The sequence below is a fragment of the Crinia signifera genome, chromosome 1 (assembly GCF_055691185.1).
Source record: "Crinia signifera chromosome 1, ASM5569118v1, whole genome shotgun sequence".
Classification (NCBI taxonomy): Eukaryota; Metazoa; Chordata; class Amphibia; order Anura; family Myobatrachidae; genus Crinia; species Crinia signifera.
The window spans coordinates 51,503,996-51,520,888 of NC_139217.1; the positions used below are offsets into that span (position 1 = coordinate 51,503,996).

The 16,893-nt window shown below is 43.9% G+C and overlaps 1 protein-coding gene across 1 annotated transcript in view; it reads left to right on the forward strand.

Annotated features, from left to right (window-relative positions):
* GRK4 (G protein-coupled receptor kinase 4) overlaps positions 1-16,893 on the forward strand; it is a 153,527-nt gene that overhangs the window by 72,761 nt on the left and 63,873 nt on the right. The window lies entirely within an intron of this gene.

Below are 16,893 nucleotides of genomic sequence, written 5' to 3' on the forward strand. Positions count from 1 at the left end.
TGATCCGCTCTGACAGTCCCTCCATTGGTTGACTGTATCTTACAGTATTCAATATAAAACACTTCTACTAGCATATAAAGCTATTAACCATACTGCACCAGCATATATCTCCTTACTTATCTCAAAATATCTCCCATCTCGACCACTCCGCTCTGCACAAGATCTGCGTTTCTCTTCTGCACGGATCACTAGCTCCCATTCACTATTACAGGACTTTCATCGGGCTGCTCCCATCCTATGGAATGCCCTTCCATGCACAATAAGACTGTCTACTAGCCTCCAAACTTTCAAGCGTTCCCTGAAAACTCACCACTTCAGGCAAGCCTATCATATTTAAGTTCCATATGCATAACCCTCTGAGGCACTTATGTATTGTATAGCTTCCCTTCTGGACTTGTCACTTGGTGGGACTGCTATGCTATTACTGGTGCCTGTCCTTGTGTTTCCCTCCTATGTCCCTATAGATTGTAAGCTTGCAGCAGGGCCCTCCTACCTCCAAGCAGGGCCGGCAACAGAAATCTTGGGGCCCTGTACACTGATATTTTTGGGGCCCCCAGTGTAACAGAGCGCTAAAAATAAACATGCAATGAAAAATAAATGCACATGCCCTAAATTGTGCACTGGCCTGATTTAATATACACATTTGCATGTTACCAGACACATGAAAAAAATATATATACATATATACACTTCTTATTAGTTTGCCACTCCCAATAACCAGCATTTTCTGCAGCCAGTGCCTCACAAAGTTAAATACAAGCGACCGTATGAGTGGCACTTGTGGCTTTTAAATACATATACAAATGGATTCAGTATGAAATCCCGGTGGTCGGGATCCCGGCGTTGAAAATCCCGACGTCGGAATCCCGACCGCCGAAATCCCGACAAGGGGGGGACGTGGATCGCCTCCCCTTGCGGGCTCGCTGCGCTCCCCACGCAGCGGGCCCGGTGCCTCGCTACGCTCGGCACGCTAATTTATTCTCCCTCCAGGGGTGTCGTGGACACCCACGGAGGGAGAAATTGTCGGGATTTCGGCGGTCGGGATTCCAGCGTCGGGATTCTGAACGCCGGGATCCCGACCGCCGGGATTTTAACTGGTTCCCATACAAATGCCTGGAGGTTCTTTATAATGCTTCAATGCTTGTTCACTGTCTTTAGTTTGCAGAAAACAATAACACATACATTTATGCAAGTAGATCACCCCCATGCATACATATGCTCGTCGGCGACACTCAGGTCTGTTATCACATATTATAACACAGCGGTAACCGTTTTCGTTATTATCCTTCACAAGAATGTTGATTTTAAACGGCTACCATTATGTTCTGGTTTTAATCTGTGAGCATCACCTCATGGTATGAGCTGTATGTTTGGCAGAAGCCACGTCGAAGGGAAGAATTCACAAGCAGCGAGGCCAATGATGATCTTTTCCTGGCGAGCACCCCTATGGCTGAACAAGAGTGCCTATAACACAACTTATATATATATAGCGGCTATCTGTTTGAGTATTTTCAAATCGCTTTTGAGTGTTGTACCATGCTGTTTTCCCCGCTACACCAGCAAGGTAAATGGAGGGCACCAGGCATCTAGTACCCACAGTAGCCAGCTTCTCCGCATCTTGTGTATATATGGTGTTACTCACATAAAAAAAGGTTTAAGGTACCCGTGCCGAGGAGCCCAATATTCAGCATGCAGAATATTGCTCTCTAAGCAGGAATAATGCCACCACCAAAAATAAATATATAGTGGTCCAGAAAATGAGCGTCACTCCGGTACTCCTTATTGTGCAAAATAGCTGAATTTAATGGTGTCTACAGCATTCGGGCAGAGCCGACTTCAGGACGAAATGCCACAGACACCATGAAATGCAGCCATTTTACACATTGAGGAGTCCCAGAGAGATGCTTATTTTCTCGACCACTGTTAATGATGGAATCTCCGTCAAACCAGGCACCCGGGCAAGAAAACAAGCGGTGGCATACAGAGTGCGGGACTTTTGCATGTGTATCAGTAGAGATAGATAGATAGATAGATAGAAATACACAGTATATATTTGTAGCACATACATATATATATGTTTTTCACACATACATACATACATACATGCATGCATGTTTGTATATATCTATACAATAGACAGATAGATAGATAGATAGAGAGATAGATAATATAGATAATATAGATAGATATACACACACACATGCATGACAAATATTTTGTAGTTTGTACTTACTATAAACAGTACTAGTAGCACTGGGCTGGTCCTCGGTCTGCCGCCTGAACTTTGGTATTTCATTCTGCCTTTCAGCCAGGAAGTCAGAAAGAGGGTGCCTGGTGCAGCCGCAGCACCTGGAGTCAGAAAGACTCCGCAAAGGACCATGGGAGGAGGAGCTGCTGCTGGGAATGTGCAGCAGCTCTCCTCCACAACCAGCGGCCATTTTTCTTAGGGGCAGACTCTGTCCCACAAGCAGCACCGCATCGCATATTTACTTTAGCACACGCTCTGGTGCTAGCGCACAGGCAGACTGGCGGGCGGCTCAGTGACATCTCCTCCAGCCATGGTTCCCAATCACAAGCTGGAGGATGAGGCTAGATGAGGCACCCGGGAGGAGGGATCCGGGACAATTCTGCCGCCGCCGCTGCTGCTGCTCTGATAGAGCGTCCACTGCCAGTAGTACAGTAGTACTCACTCGTGCCGCAGCGGCGATCAGATACAGTATGTGCCACCAGCCTGCCACGCAAACACCCCGCCTCCCTCCTTCCGCTTCCTTGCTTAAGTTCCCTCTTTCCTCCTCTCCGCGTAACTGCCGGTAACTGTCTCTGCCCTTGCTTGCTGTTGCACACAGAGGGAGACGCTCTCCATGGACAGCCCAGGCAGCACACACGGTCGGGGGCGGAATGCACGGTAGACGCCGGCCACGGGAAGAAAGACACACAAAAAGCTATGCAGCTTACAGGCGGGCCGCGGCCGGGCTCTGGGGCCCTTCAGCTCGCTGGGGCCCGTCACACATGTCCCCTTTGACCCCCCCTGTCGCCGGCCCTGCCTCCAAGTCTGTCCATTGTAACCCAGTTTGTTTGATCACTGTCTACTATTGTAAAGTGCAACGGAATCTTCTGCGCTATATAAGAAACTGTAAATAAATAAATAGTACCTTCTAAAAGTGAGAAAAAGGCTGTTTCCCATGGCAACCAATCAAATTCTATGATTTATCTATTGTTTACTAGAAAATTATAGACCTAATCTGATTGAGATCATCAGCTGAATCTATCTTATATACTGTAAATGACTGAAACCGATCCCTTTGGCATATCTTGACAACCAATGGTTAAATAGCTGCTGCCAAATACAGCCCGCAACATAAGACATACTCAAAAAAATGGGGCATCATTTGCCACAACCTCTGGATTTAACAAACACCAGGCTTAAACACAGCCTTCTGTTGTTCTAATGGATTCAGTATGAAATCCCGGTGGTCGGGATCCCGGCGTTCAAAATACCGACGACGGAATCCCGACCGCCGAAATCCCGACAAGGGGGGGACGTGGATCGCCCCCCCCCCTTGCGGGCTCGCTGCGCTCGCCGCGCAGCGGGCCCGGTGCCTCACTACGCTCGGCACGGTAATTTATTCTCCCTCCAGGGGTGTCGTGGACACCCAGGGAGGGAGAAAGTGTCGGGATTTCGGTGGTCGGGATTCTGAACGCCGGGATCCCGACCGCCGGGATTTAAACTGCGTCCTGTTCTAATCATGCATAATTGGTCTATACCACAATATGGACGTCTATGATGTTTACAGTTGGGAGAAGCTAGCAGAGATTCCAATGTACATGGAATGACACCTGCTGCTTAGGATTATAGACTTCTTGGTTATAGACTGTTATATTTAGTCATTTATTTTTATTCCCATTCACCTTATTTACACAAATTGATCTTTTCTTGTTAAGGTTCAATATAGAATATGTACTTTGTGTGGTTTTGTGTATATCTTTATAGGTAGAGTTGAATTCCTTTTTAAACTAGGAAATGAGTGATGTTAAGTAAATGTGTAATGATAACGTACAAGCAGCTTTTGTTGTAATACAAATATACTTGTGACGGTTCTTGACCATAGTACAAATCTGTAAAGCGTTATTGCAGTAGAATAGTTTGATTATAATGTAATCATTGTATACTTTCTTTTTGTCATAATGTACGTTTGAGGTCATGACTAATCTTTACTCATGCATACTGTATATCGCCAAGCTCCGGGACCGCGATCAGCTGGGCCCGCCAATCGCTGTGCTGGGGTTAAGCCCAGCACCAAGGTAAGCTGCTGGGCTGCCCCCAGCCTTCTTCCACGAGGTGAATGGATGCCGCACACAGGCATCTATTCACCTCCTCCCTGCTTCCACTGCTGTCTGCAGAGTACAGCAGACAGTAGCAGAGGCTGTGTGTGCCCCCCATCCAACCTGTGGATGCTGCGGTCCGCAGGTTGGGCTTCCCCCATTAATGTAAACGGGAGCCCGGTCGGATGACCCGTCATACCCGTTTATACTGCCCTCTGCCCAGGTTCTTGCTGTGTTCAACCCAGGTCAGGCCCTGAGTAGAAGTCCCTAGTACAGGGACACGGGGTGACCCATTTACACCGCTGCTGACCCGGATTTTTGCGGCAGTGTAAAAGGCGGTATAAGAGATTACAATGAATTCAACAATGTCTGTCAGGTTTTACGTGCTTCTGATCTGGCTTACCATGAGGGGGTTAAAACAAACAAAAAAAAGAGTTATGCATAGTTTGTAAGATGTGAGCCCATACCAGATTTATTATATATACATGAGTCATTTGTTCTTTTCAAGCTGATCATATTTCTGTTATTATAATATGTTTTATGTACTGGAAAAAAACCTCACCATGAGGTAAATATCATTATATTGAATTGTCTTTGTTGCAAGCTCAGCTTCCTTTTAGAAAGTGTTTTTTTCTCTTTTCTTTTTAACATTACAGCAAACTTACTCACGATACTGAAGAGAATACAAGTGGTAGGAGTTTTCCCTTCATCCGCGCTTATTCACCGGCACATTTCCTCGCTCCTGGGCGCCGCCTTAGAAAGAGGCAGCAGGATCCACCTCCGTATCTCACTACAAGCCAGTTCTGTTCTACAAAAACTGTGCACAAATTAGGCCATGACCCTGGCTTGTCCAATACGCCGACATTTTGCGAAATATCACACAATTTTGCCGCAGGTGATGGCGGATTAGGGATCAGTGTTCCCAGTACATGAAAAAAATATCATTGGTTCCTGTCTGCTTGGGGATCTGGAAGCACTTGTTCGTCTGCAAATGCCCAGGAGTGGTTACTTGTTGTTCATTTATTTATTTATTTATTTTGTCATCCCTAAGCAGCTAGCTTTGAAATGAATCGATAGTTTATTGCAGGGTTAGCCACATGCGATACCACAACTACAGATGTGTCCATGTGCATCTCTCCTCCATGCGATCTAAGTCGTGTTAAAACGCACAAGGTTTGTGTGACTCTGTAGAGTGGGGTGTCCTTTTTTGTTTTTTTGCAACTTTTTATGCCAAATAGCATATTATTTGCAAAATGGAGAGAATATGAAACATAAGCTGCTTCTGCTGATTAAAATGATATACAGCATGCCTATATTTGTTGTGCAACTGCAGTTGATGTGCAGTGGGATGCTTTTACAGGGAATCCGGTCAACTGATCTGCAATGTCTAGTTGACCATGTTACAGTTGACCCCGCTTAGTCGAACCCATCTAGTTAGATGCCTAAAGATAGTCAACCACGTCTAGATCGACAGTAACGGAATTTAGGCGCCATTGTTAGAGCTTCGGGAACGTGGTAGACAATTACACAAGTTTTTCACGTTTTTTTTTTTGGCCGAATGTCACACTTCGGTTCATACTTTACTATCCAAATAGACATATATTGAGATTATCAAGAGCTGGTGACACCTGGCGTGTGCACACCACTTGATTTCCCTCCATAGAGGTGGAGCAACAGTAGCCTTTTATTATATAGGATAGACTGTGTGAAATTTTGGATTTGTGTACAGACATCAGGTCTACGGATTGTGGCTGTTTTTTGTGTTTTTTCGACGTTGTCTCGGTATGTTCCTCTGCTGCCTAAAGAAACAACGGACCTGTTTTCACAGTCCGAAGCAAAGATTTATTCTTTTCCTTCAGGCTTCCATCCTAATTATATGCAGGCTTGCCAAATATACGCTCTGTGTGTGCTTTCTGTGACCTTCTCTGATACAATGGACTAAGGGGCAATGAACCAAGTCAGTGACTCTCAACCAACTTCAGCGGCTGACTCGCATATCAGGCGAGGGATTATCGTCACTCTCGCCTTCTTTCTGAATGGCTGAACTTTAAACATTAACTCATTTCATTGGTGATGACCGCAACAGAATACACAGAGAATTAATATATATTTCCTATGACTGACCCGTACTTTTCAGTGGCATAGTGTTCACTGACTTAGAAGATTATAGTATAGCATACAGCAAGACTTATACCCCGTACACACTATACAATATGCTGCACTACCGATATATCTTCAATCTTGGAGAGCGATTTAGGGGGGTCATTGAATATTTATCCTTAATTCCGATTAACGGGATTTATTTAATCCTGGCCATTTTTCAAAAGGGAAACGGCTGTGGTTCGCGTTTGCAGATCCGTCTCTTTGGGAAGCCGAAACTGCATTTGTGGAAACGGCCACTAAAATCACGAATTGGCAGCCATTTCCCTGGAAGAGGACGTGGATTCACATATCCACGTTTTTTTCCCGGTTTTAGGATTGCTTTCCCCAAATCTGAATTTTTTTTTAAAACTTTAGAATGCGAATTCTGTCTATTCTCTGCGAAAAAAACGGAGACTATTTAAACATTTTTGCTGTGGAGCGTATCATTGAATAACTCCCATAGTCGGTGCAAATAAAGTTCCAGCCAATCAGCTCCTAACTGGCATGTTACAGGCTGTGTTAACCCCTTCCCGACATTTGACGTACATTTACGTCATGGTCGGGAAGTACTTCCCGACACATGGCATAAATGTACGTCATGGGTTAAAACTGTCACCGCGTCTATAGACGCGGTGACAGTTTGGAGATGTCTGCTGTCCCTGACAGCAGACATCCCCCCTCGCCGCCCGGGGGGGGCAGGGATGCCCCCCCCGGTCGGCGATCGCTGTGATTGGCTGTTCAAATGTGAACAGCCAATCACAGCTATTTCTGTGTTACCGGCGGCTATGCCGCTCGGTAACACAGAAAACGGTGGTGATCGGTGCAGCACCGATCACCACCGATCCGCGGACACCCCCTCCCTCCCACCCGGCAGCACTATATGCTTACCAGGCACCCGGCAGCCGCTCTCCTCCCTCGGCTATGCGCCGCAGCGCTGCCTCCCCCCTCCCTCCCCCCGCCAGCAGCAGCAGCAAGTATATGAAGAATGAAATGAAAAAAATAAAAGGAAATGATAATAAATATATATATATATATATATATATATATATATATATATATATATATATATATATATATGTGTGTGTATGTGTGTATATACACACACACACACACACATATATATATATATATATATATATATATATATGTGTGTGTGTGTATGTGTGTATATACACACACACATATATATATATGTGTGTATATACACATATATATATATATATATATGTGTGTATATACACACATATATATATATATATATATATATATATATATATATATATATGTGTGTGTATATACATATATATATATATATATATATATATATATATATACAGATAGGTAGTCCCGACTGAAGACGTATATATACGTCATGGTCGGGAGGTACTTCCCGACCGAAGACGTATATATACGTCATGGTTTTAAACTGTCACCGCGTCCATAGACGCGGTGACAGTTTGGAGATGTCTGCTGTCCCTGAGCCCCGGTCGGCGATCGCTGCGATTGGCTGTTCAAATGTGAACAGCCAATTGCAGCGTTTTCTGTGTTACCGGCGGCTAAGCCGCTCGGTAACACAGTGATCGGTGGTGATCGGTGCTGTTAAGTACAGCACCGATCACCACCGATCGCCAGCCCCCCCATCCCACCCGGCAGCCCCCCCTCCCTCCCACCCACCCGGCTGCCGCAGCGCCAGCACCCCTCCCAACCCCCCACCAGCCGCAGCGCCAGCCCCCCTCCCAAAGCTGTGGACCAAAATGGGGTCACTTGTGGGGGGGGTTCCACTGTATTGGTGCTTCGGGGGTCTTGCTAATGCGACATAGCACCCACCATTCATTCCACCACCAAAAATCACTCCTTCCCTTCTGAGTCCTGCCATGCACCCAACTGGTATTTTTTGGTCACATGTGAGGCATTGCCGTACTCGGGAGAAATTGGGGCACAGATTTTGGGGTGCTTTGTATCCTTCATTCCTTGTGAAAATGAAAAATTTTGAGCCAGAACTGCATTTTTCTGTAAAAAATTACATTTTTTTACACAAAAATGCAGTTCTGGCTCAAAATTTTTCATTTTCACAAGGAATGAAGGATACAAAGCACCCCAAAATCTGTGCCCCAATTTCTCCCGAGTACGGCAATGCCTCACATGTGACCAAAAAATACCAGTTGGGTGCATGGCAGGACTCAGAAGGGAAGGAGTGATTTTTGGATTTTGCAGCACAGATTTTGGTGGAATGAATGGTGGGTGCTATGTTGCACCAATACAGTGTAACCCCCCCACAAGTCACCCCATTTTGCAAACTACACCCTTCAGGGAATTCATCTAGGGGTATAGTGTACATTTGAAACCCCCAGGGGTTTCACCAATTGTGGTACAACTGGGCAGTGAAAATAAAAAAAATTAATTTTTCATTTTCACAGCTCAGTTGTATCAAAATTGGTGAAACCCCTGGGGGTTTGAAATGTACACTATACCCCTAGATGAATTCCCTGAAGGGTGTAGTTTGCAAAATGGGGTGACTTGTGGGGGGGTTCCACTGTATTGGTGCAACATAGCACCCACCATTCATTCCACCAAAATCTGTGCTGCAAAATCCAAAAATCACTCCTTCCCTTCTGAGTCCTGCCATGCACCCAACTGGTATTTTTTGGTCACATGTGAGGCATTGCCGTACTCGGGAGAAATTGAGGCACAGATTTTGGGGTGCTTTGTATCCTTCATTCCTTGTGAAAATGAAAAATTTTGAGCCAGAACTGCATTTTTCTGTAAAAAAATTACATTTTTTTACACAAAAATGCAGATCTGGCTCAAAATTTTTCATTTTCACAAGGAATGAAGGATACAAAGCACCCCAAAATCTGTGCCCCAATTTCTCCCGAGTATGGCAATGCCTCACATGTGACCAAAAAATACCAGTTGGGTGCATGGCAGGACTCAGAAGGGAAGGAGTGATTTTTGGATTTTGCAGCACAGATTTTGGTGGAATGAATGGTGGGTGCTATGTTGCACCAATACAGTGGAACCCCCCCACAAGTGACCCCATTTTGCAAACTACACCCTTCAGGGAATTCATCAAGGGGTATAGTGTACATTTCAAACCCCCAGGGGTTTCACCAATTTTGATACAACTGAGCTGTGAAAATGAAAAATTTTTTTTTTTTATTTTCACTGCCCAGTTGTACCACAATTGGTGAAACCCCTGGGGGTTTGAAATGTACACTATACCCTTAGATGAATTCCCTGAAGGGTGTAGTTTGCAAAATGGGGTCACTTGTGTGGGGGGTTCCTAACTTTTAGCATCTTATGGTGCCTAGAAACCTACATGGTGCCTAAAAAATAATCTCATAAAAAGGAGGCTCCAAAATCAAGTAGGTGCTCCTTCTATTATGAAGCCTGTGGTTTGGTCACCGTGCACACTAGGGCCACATATAGGATATTTATGAAAACCAAAGAATTGGGGGAATCAATTTTTAGTCACATTTCTCTAGTAAAATCTACTGTATTCGTTAGAAAAATGTATTAAAATTGAAACTCTGCAAAAAAAATGAAATTTTGAAATTTCACCTACACTTTGTTTTAATTCCTGTGAAACACCTAAAGGGTTAACAAACTTCCAAAATGCTGTTTTGAATACTGTGAGGGGTGCAGTTTTTGAAATGGCATCATTTATGGGGGTGTCTCACATACAAGTCCCTCAAAGTCACATCAGAACTGAACTGGTCCCTAAAAAAATCAGTGTTTGAAATTTTCTTGAAAATTTGAGAATTTGCTATTCATATTGTAAGCCTCCTAGTGTCCAAAAAAATTAAAAGGAAGTTGAAATAATGATGGAAACATAAAGTAGACATATGGTCTATGTTAGTTATTAACTATTTTGAGTGGTATGATTATTTGTCTCACAAGCAGAAAATTTAACATTTTGCAAATCGCTAAATTTTCCATTTTTTCACGATATTTTGGTATTTTTCACAAAAAAACACAGACTGTATCGACCCAAATTTACCACTAATTTGAAGTACAATGTGTCACGAAAAAACAATCTCAAAATCACTGGGATAAGTAAAAGCAAAAAAAAGTTATCCCCACTTAAGTGAGACATGTCAGATTTGAAAAAAATGGCTCTGTCAGGAACGCAAAAACTAGCTCTGTCAGGAAGGGGTTAAAAAAAATTTATCTGATTATCGTGGACTTTATCAACATTCACTTTATCTCTCTTCAATGCTCAGTACATAGACCCCTTTAGGTAGAGATATTATAAAGATTGCAGAGAGATAAAGTACCAACCAATCCGCTTCTAGCTGTAATTTTTACAGAATATGTTTGAAAATGTCAGGAATTAATCAGTTAGTACTTTTCTCTTTACACTTTATCTCTCTCTCCGGCTGTGAGAGGGGCTGTGATAAATCTTCCCCCTAATAGCGGTGTGAAATATCACTTAGTAGATGTGTAACTTGCGGAGTGCTGCTGTACAGTGTGCAATTTGATAATAATAATCATATCATTAGGGATCTTCTACTTTAAAATACAGTGGATCCGGAAAGTATTCACAGCGCCTTGCTTTTTCCACATTTTGTTGTGTTACCGCCTTTTTCAGAATTAATTTTTTTTTTTTCCCTCAAAATTCTTCACACAATACCCTATAAACATTTTTTTTGCTAATTTATTAAAAATAAAAACGAAGACATGGCATGTACAGAAGTATTCACAGCCTTTGCCATGAAGTTCGAAATTGAGCTCCGGTGCAACCTGTTTTTATTGATCATCCTTGAGATGTTCCTACAGCTTAATTGGAGTCCATCTTTGGTAAATTCAGTTGATAGGTGTGTGCCTTTCTAAATCATGACCAATCTATATAAGGTGCCACACTTGACCGTGAATTTCAGAGCACAAACCAAGCATTAAGTCAAAGGAATTGTCTGTAGACCTCCGAGACGGGATTGCTTCCAGGCACAAATGGTCACTCTGTCAGAGCTACAGCATACCTCTGTGGAGAGAGGAGAACCTTCCAGAAGGACAACCATCTCTGCAGCAATCCACCAGTCAGGCCTGTATGGTAGAGTGGCCAGACGTAAGACACTCCTTAGTAAAAAGCACATGTCAGTCTGAAGGTGGCCAAAAGGCACCTGAAGGACTCTGACCATGAGAAATAAAATTCTCTGGTCTGTTGAGACAAAAATTGAACTCTTTTTCGTGAATGTGTCTTCATGTTTGAAGGAAACCAGGCACCACTCCTCTCCAGGCCAATACCATCCCTACAGTGAAGCATGGTGGTGGCAGCATCATGCTGTGGGGATGTTTGCCAAAGGCAGGAACTGGGAGACTAGTCCGTATAGAGGGAAAGATTAATGCTGCAATGAATGTACAGAGACATCCTGGATGGAACCCTGCTCCAGACCTTAACTGGGGCGATCATTCATCTTTCGGCAGGATAACGACCAGTGTTCCCTCTAAGCTGTGCACACGTGCGCGCGCACACAACTCGACGAGCGTGCGCACAGACATTACAACAGAGCGCACAAAGCAGCAGTGGTCCCTTTTTGCAGTTGTGGACTCAATTAATGTGTGTTTCACCCATTAACTACATTGTGTTCTGTGTTTTGAATGTTTAATATCATTTTGAAGTAAAGTTAACACAAATGCTGAACGTCATTTTCCAGTTATATATGTGACGCACAAAAATTTTAATTCCCTTCCAAAGTTGCACAGCCAAAATCTTTTGCCGCACACAGCCTTCGTAAAATTAGAGGGAACATTGATAACGACCCTAAACACACAGCTAATATATTAAAGGAGTGCCTTCAAGACAACTCTGAATGTCCTTGAGTGGTCCAGCCAGTGCCCAGACCTGAATCCGATTGAACATTTTCTAGAGAGATCTGAAAATGCCTGTGCATTAATGCATCCCATCTAACCTGATGCTGCAAAGAGGAATGGGCGAAACTGCCCAAAGATAGGTGCGCCAAGCTTGTGGCAGCATATTCAAAAATACTTGAGGCTGTAACTGCTGCCAAAGGTGCATCAACAAAGTTCTGAACAAAGGCTGTGAATACTTATGTACATGTGATTTCTTAGTTTTTTTTTTTTTTAATACATTTGCAATAATCTCCCCACGTTGTCATTATGGGGTTATTGTGTGTAGAATTTTGGGGGAAAAAAAAGATGTTTTTTTTCCCCAATGTGGAATAAGGCTGTAAAATAACAAAATTTGGAAAAAAGGTGAAGGGCTGTGAATACTTTCCGGAAACACTGTCAATGACCTTAAAGATTTGTGTATATGTATTATGTGTACTCTCTAAAAGACCGATTCCATTTGTAGTGTCCACGAGTCCTATTTATCTCTCTCCGAGTCTAGATACATTTCCCCCATGTGAGTGTTCTTTGAATAGTATTCACACATCTGCTGTGTTTATTTGTGCATCTAAAAGAACCGTTCCCTTGTCTAAATAAATAATGTACACTTATCTCACAGCAGAGACACTATGCCAGTGCGTTCCTCACACCCCCCAGATTCTCTGTGACTAACAAGAAGCAGATGCCCTTTGATAAATAATCATCTAAATAATAACATTTTCATTATTATTCTGTTAATGGCTTTATTGTATCAGTATAAGATTGGGGTATACCTAATACTTTGTAGATGTAAAGAGGATTGCCAGGACCGCCTTTGAAAACCCAACACGCATGAGAAGCATATGCTTATTGTCTCTATTGTAATTTGTTTACATGTATGTTCGATTGCTCTACTAACCATCATAGGCATATGTAGCCTTTAGTGTCCTTAATAGCTGCAGAGCCAGGCAGGCCTATGTACTATAAAGCACAATGTGTCAACAGTAGACATTGGTGCAGTTTCGTAGCTGATGTCTTTACAAGACGTCAGATGTTGCCTCTCGTGTGTTGGCCATATGGGGTATATTTAACTAGTGTCAGATCCATTCCAACATTCATTTGCCAGAATGGATTTTACTACCTATTCAATCAGTGGGCAAATGTGAATTTCTGATTTGGCCGCTGCTGCTTCTGTTCACCCGTCCGGGACCGGGTGGGCAGGAGATGCTCTCACCCGACCTGCCGGTGGGACCCGTTGAGCGATGGAGAAGGGTGCTGCCGGATGTAAGGACGGTGCTCGGTGAGCTGCTGCTGATCACCTGGCGCCATCCACCCTGCCCTAATCCCAAAAAATTTCAAGTCGGATTGAGATTGCTGGAGCATTCCGACCTGTCGGGGGGAAAAAAACAGCCCATATTGAATATGTCGGAACCCCTTCTGACCTAAGTCAGACGGAAACGGTTGTCTTTCTGACAGGACTGCAGCTTCCACTTTAATTGATATACCATAGAAGATTAATTTAATGTTTATGGGTGTTCATATGAAAACAATGTATGTTTTTTGTGTCTCCTCACGAAAGGCTTCCCAAACGGATATGTTTTATGTCGTGCATAAAGTTTCTATTTGGTGCACATGGAAAGCAAAACAATATTAGACACGTTCACAAAGAGAACAATATCCAAATAGTGGCGCTCTTATTATAAACAATATAAAATATTCCAAAATTATTAATGTGCAAAAAGGAAAAATCTACAAACATTTAACAATTATTATAAAAGTGAATAAAGATGCACTCCTGACTCGTCATTTTTGGTTTTTCAAATATTTGTAAATCATAGATGATATATGTAGTCAATCAGAGGTGAACATTTGTATGATAGATGATGTTTCGAGCTGTAGGATTCGGGTGCAGGACGGCTCCCCGACCGTCGGGATTCCGACAGTCATTACTCCGACGTCGAAATCCCGACTGCTCCCTCGTGGGGGTCCACGACCCCCATAGAGGGAGAATAAAATAGGTGCAGAGCGCAGCTCGCCACCGTGCCCGCAAGGGGCTTCATTGTGCTCCCCGGAGAAATTACTGTCGGAATCCCAACTGTCGGTGTGTCATACCACACCCGTAGGATTCTATGGGCTGCCCTCCCACATCATAACTGCTTAGGGTGGTGTGCGCTTCCAAGCAGACTCCATGTTGCTACTCCTCCGGGAAAGCTTCATTCCCAGTACCAAGATGGCTGTTGAGGCTACTACTGAGCATGTGCCATCTTGTATCTGTACCATCTACCAGTGTGTGCAACAGTGAGTACGGCTCTGCCCTGCTTTCTCCTCCAATAAAACCACTCCGCTGGTTCAGTAACTGGGCACTTCTGTAGTTGAAATGCATCAGCTGCTGTGTACAAGAAACTCTGCTACATCCACAAGCCTGCACACACATTTCCAAAAGCAGCAAATCTGTGCGATGTGAATCGGTCATAATTTCTATGGTGTATTTCCAGTTGGACTTCTCCTCGGTGGAGAGGTCGATAGTATAGGTGAGTATGAATTACACCAGTGGTTCCAAACTTCGGTCCTCAAATAGCCCCAACAGGTTACATTTTCCTGGTAACCCGGCAGGTGCACTCATTATTCACTGACACATTTTAATAGATCCACAGGTAGAGGCAGTTATTTGACATGTGATTCTGTGCAGAGACTAGGAAAACGTGAACTGTTGGGTGTTCTTGAGGACCAGGGCTGGGAACTACTGGATTAGGCCACCTACAATGCCATTCATTGTTATTGGCTGGTCAATTTAATGGGGAGAGATCAGCTGTGCAGTGGTTACAGTACATTAATATAAAATACGTGAGCTTAGGGATAAATAAGGGCCATGTCAGGTGCAGTTGCGATCATTCCAATGCAAGGGCAATACCTGCGCATCTGCAACTAATTTTTTTTTTCTATTTGAATCCAGCGATGGGGTATTGAGCATGCTATCCATACATTCCTCGCTGTCTGGTGTAATCCGTGGCTTCCCCATGCCTCAGGATCTCATACCAGACAAGCTAATAAGGTCTTGTTCTGTATTTCATTTAAACGCTGCCTCTTCTTTTATGTAGTGATGTGTAAATAGCACTCAATGCTGCATTCAGACATAATTATGGCCGTGTCCCAATTCACAGTACAGTACACATGGCTTGTTATGTTCTGACTCTTCTCCTGCTTCATTTACATCTTTCCACCGCCCTTAAAGTATTCGGTTTACAAACTGTCCATTATTTTAGTTGTCCTTCCCTTTCTAGTGTTCCAGTGCTGTTCTGAGCCAGAATTCATCAGATTTGTCATGTATGCAGACCCTTATTGTAATGCAGCTTCCTACCTCTGTACCTCCGATAGTCGGGATTCCGATGGTCATTTCTCAGACGGTATCTCGGCGGTCAGGAGCCCGATACGGGGAAAGTGCATTGAAGCCCCTTGCAGGCTCACTGCACTTGCCTACTATTCTGTTCTTCCTCTATGGGGTCATGGACCCGCACGAGGAAAAATAGCCCCCGCGAACTGTAAGTCAGGATTTCGATGTCTGAGAAATGACTGTCGGACTGTTGGCGAGTCATCCGGCACTTGTTGTGAAGCGCAAAGGAACATGCTGCTGTTCGATGAGCGAAGGCTCCCTATTCAATGCGGTCTTTAACGACAGCACTGCTGTGGGATCACGGCAGAACGGGTCCGACTTAAGAAGCTGTTGGGCCTGTTCTGCCGATAACGGCCGTGGCTTGTCGCGGCCACAGATCGACAATCCACGGCAGTCTTCGCGGCCACGCCCCCTTTGCGCTGAGCATTGACATTGAATAACATCTATCATTCTGCGGTCGATCAGACCGCAAACAGGCCATGATCAAGGCTGTTGGCGGGGATCGACAGCCGTGATCCCAGATTGCATATCCCTCAGAGAGAGAGAGAGAAAGAACCAGCCAATCCGCTCCTAAAGCCCGACACACACTAGCCAATGGGGGCTCCGACCAAATAGTTAATCATATCAGCTACAGCCGTGCGTGGCTGATACTGTCTATACACACTGAACGATACTAGCCGGCGATATTGTTCTGTGGCGTCACCGGGACCCGCTTAACATGCAGTTCACTTGGCTATATTGCCAAGTTGAACTACATGTTTGGAAGACCTCAATCATCATTAACAACACTCAGGAGCGCACATCGTTAACAATATTGAAAGCCTCTTTCTGACCGATATTGTTCACAGTATCGCCTAGTGTATATGGGGCTTTACTGTCCTGTTACAGGCTGTGTTTTAAAAAGTTTTGGAGCTGTTTGGTTAGTACTTTGGTTTCTCTCTAAGGGGGTATCCAATTAGTTCCCAAGGAACTGATGTTTTTAACGATTCTTGTATCTCCGATACAATGTATGTATGTATCTTTAGTCGCTCCAATAAAAATAAATTTTCTCCCAAAAATACACATAAAACTTTTGCTGGCCACACCCCAGTTTTCGCTTGAATATGGGGCTGCTTTTGTGGATTTGGTTTTGCCTAGTTTCGTGACTAATTAAATAGCCTCGATGAGACCATTACCAGCGGAAATTAACTGGGGGTAATTGGGTACCTCCT